A 3,938-nucleotide genomic window follows, 5' to 3' on the forward strand; every position below is an offset into this window, starting at 1 on the left:
TATATATAGTCAAATGAAGTTAAATCTAAATAAGGACAAACTTAATTCCCATTCCATATGGTGAACTGATATCAATGAAGTCTTCCACATTTAGCCAAGAAAACCTGATTATCACCAAATTCATTTCTTTGCAGCCTTCTTTTGTCAATAAATAAACACTGCAATGTATGGAGGGCTTAGGTTACCTATTAAATAATGGATCCAGCCATTGCCTTCAAAGAGCTATTATTCTATAAAAGGTGGTTAGGACAGAGTTAGAAGGAACTTCTAGAAATACATACTTATACTTTTTTTCCCTCCTGAACATACAATATGCACTTAACCAATGCTGAATGAAATAAACTGAGAAAAGTTACATGAGTTAGAAAACAGACTGGATGGTTCTAGGAAGATTTACACTCATACAAAAAGAAAGCTACCAATGACCTTGAATTCTTAAAATCTTGGTTGGGAATGCTTCAGGAAGTTTCCAGAAATTCCACTTGATTATTCAAAATGTGTGCCTTGGGCTCAGACAAGTTGAGAAAGAATCATATTTGCAACCACCATACATCTCAGAATTTCTGCAAGTGTCCATTATTCTCATAAATTCATTTGGACTTATTCCTATTTGGAGAAAGAAAAAAAAAAAGCTTGCTCCAAGGAAGCAATTTATTCTTGAATGTAAATCTCCAAGCATGCCTCAAGCTGTGGCTTTGTCATTGGTTCAGATGATTCTCTATGTAAATGTTCCTCTATAATTTAATTTGTAGTTAGACAAGTTAGGGGAGAACTACTTCTTCATACATGCTCAACATCTCCACTGTGGTATTATGGCTAATCTGGGAGACTCACTTCCAAATGAGAAAATATGAACGAAGAAAGTTTATGGCTATACTCAAAGGCCCAAAGTACACCTTGTAAGAAGTTGTTTCAGCTGAATGTTGTGTTTTCTTCTCCTTAGTAAAAGAATAATACCCTTCAGAGTTTGAATGATTCCAAAATGCTTAAGCCACCTTATCCTTACTCTAAATAAAGGTTTATTATTTTGTACTGCACAGTCCCCCCCCAAATCTAATGGTAATGATATTGAGTACTAAAATTGTTATGCATATTGTTTATAAAAATTACATAAGTTATGACAACTTATACTCATTTATTTCAGATGGGTGTTACCTTAGACATAAAAAAATACTCTAAATATAAGTTATCTCAACTCAGATTAAAAAGCTAACTTTGTATGTATACCTCAAAGGAATTCTCTATAGAGAGAATACCATTATATAGATGAACGACAAGGAACACTAGCAATGTAAAATTTTTAAATGATAAAATCTACTTCTTACTACCAAAAGTACATTTCAAATGTCGTACAAAATATTCACATTGTGAATTAAACCTTTTAAAAAATAATACATGTTTCCTTTTTCACAATGGACTTGCTGCCAGAACACAGGTGTCAGGAAAACCACCACTAAACCTAAACCAAAACGTGAAAGGAAAAGACTCATATCAATATCCTTGTCATTGGACACATAGATCTGTTTAAGTCTAACACTACTGGTCATCTGATCTACAAATGTGGTGGGATTGACAAAAGAATTATCAAAAAATTTGAGAAGGGCGCTGCTGAGATGGGAAGGGGTTCCTTCAAGTATGCCTGGGTTTTGGACAAACCGAAATCTGAATGTGAACATGGTATCACCACATATCTCCCTGTGCAAATTTGAGACCAGCAAGTATTATGTGAACATCACTGATGTCCCAGGAGGAGACAGATGAACATGATTTCTCATGAACATGATTACAAATGATTACAGGCAAATCTCAGGCTGACAGTGCTGTCCTGACTGTTGTTTCTGGTATTGGTGAATTTGAAGCAGGTATCTCCAAGAATGGGCAGACTCATGGGGATGTCCTTTTGGCTTACACACTGGAAGTGAAACAACTGATTGTTCGTGTTAACAAAATGGATTCCACTGAGCCATGCTACAGCCAGAAGAGATGTGAGGAAATGGTTAAGGAAGTCAGCACCTATATTAAGAAAATTGGCTACAAAGTAGCATTTGTGCTAATTTCTGGTTGGAATGGTGACAACATGCTGGAGCCAAATGCTAACATGCCTTGGATCAGGGATGGAAAGTCACCCATAATAATGTCAATGCCAGTGAGACCACACTGCTTGAAGCTCTGGATTCCATTCTGCCACCAACTCGTCCAACTGACAAGCCCTTGTATCTGCCTCTCCAGTATGCCTAAAACTTGGTAGTATCGGTACTGTGTCTGTGGGCCACGTAGAGACTGGTGTTCTTAAACACAGCATGGTGATCACCTTTGCTCCAGTCAATGTTGCAGCTAAAGTCAAGTGTGTTGAAATGTACCATGAAGCTTTGAGTGAGGCTTTTCCTGGGGATAATGTCAGCTTCAGTGTTAGGAATGCATCTGTCAAAGATGTTCATCAAAGGGCGCCTGTGTGGCTCAGTCAGTTGAGCGTCCGATTTTGGCTCAGATCATGATCCCGTGGTTTGTGAGGTCAAGCCCTGCATCAGCCTCTGTGCTGACAGCTCAGAGCCTGGAGCCTGCTTTGGATCCTGGGTCTCCCTTTCTCTCTGACCCTCCCCTGCCCATGCTCGGTCTCTCTCTCTCTCAAAAATTAATAAAAGTATTAAAAAAAAAAAAAAAAAGATGTTCATCGAGGCAATGTGGCTGGTGACAGCAGAAATGACCGACCAATGGAAGCAGCTGGCTTCACAGCTCAGGTGATTATCCTGAACCATCCAGGAACCTGTGCTGGATTGTTACACAGCTCACATTGCTTACAAGTTTGCTGAGCTGAAGTAGAAGACTGATCATCATTCTGGAAAAAAGTTAGAAGGTGGCCCCAAACTCTTGAAATACGGTGATGCTGCCATTTTTGATATGGTTCCTGTCAAGACTATGTGTGTTGAGAGCTTCTCTGACTATCCTGTCTAGGCCATTTTGTTGTTAGTGACATGACACAGACAGTTGCTGCGCATGTCATCAAAACAGTGGACAAGAAGGCAGTTGGAACTGACAAGGTCACCAAGCCTGCCCAGAAAGCTCAGAGGGTTAAATGAATTATTATCCCCGATACCTGGCACCCCAGTCTTAATCAGTGGTGAAAGAATGATCTCAGAACTATTTGTGTCAATTGGCCATTGAAGCTTAATACTGAAAGACTGGTTAATGATAACAATGCATTGTAAAACCTTCAGAGGGAAAAGAGAATGTTTTTTGAACCACATTTGTTTTGTGTGTGGTGTGGCAGTTTTAGGTTATTAATTTTTTAAATCAGTACTTTTTAATGGAAACAACTTGACCAAAAGTCTGTCACAGAATTTTGAGACCATTAAGATAAAAGTTTAATGAGAAAAACAAAAATAAAATAATACATGTTCTTCATACTATCTTCAGAGAACATAAATCATGGAAATTTACATTTACATTTAAAGTGACATAAGAGGGGCACCTGGGTGGTTCACTAAGTTAAGCGTCCAACTTGATATCAACTCAGGTCATGATCCTACAGTTCATGGGATTGAGTCCTATGTCAGGCCCTGCTTGGGATTCTCCCTCTCTCTCTCTGCCCACTACTCCATGTGCTAGCACATATGCACAAACACAACTCTCTCTCTCTCTCTCAAAATAAACCTTTTAAAAACTAAAGTAACATAAGAAACAGACTAAATGTACCATAATTATATTAGTTTACGATGACCCCACAAATGTTTTTTTTTAACTTAAGGTTTATATTTAAAATACATATAATAAAATCTATACTGTCCAATATGGGAACCACATATCACATCTTTTATATTTGCATTTAAATTAATCAAAAATGAATAAATTTTAAAATTATTTTCTCCATCATACTAGCCACATTTCCAGTGCCCAGTAGCCATATACTCATCATTACAAAAAATCTTATTGTCAATTAT

General features: G+C 37.6%; 1 pseudogene; it reads left to right on the plus strand.

The window, feature by feature from the left end:
- The first annotated feature begins 1,478 nt into the window (after positions 1 to 1,478).
- Positions 1,479 to 3,077, plus strand: LOC144229411 (elongation factor 1-alpha 1 pseudogene; annotated as a pseudogene).
- The last annotated feature ends 861 nt before the right edge of the window (positions 3,078 to 3,938 follow it).

This window comes from Crocuta crocuta, unplaced genomic scaffold, assembly GCF_008692635.1.
Source record: "Crocuta crocuta isolate KB4526 unplaced genomic scaffold, BGI_CrCroc_1.0 scaffold1068, whole genome shotgun sequence".
NCBI lineage: Eukaryota > Metazoa > Chordata > Mammalia > Carnivora > Hyaenidae > Crocuta > Crocuta crocuta.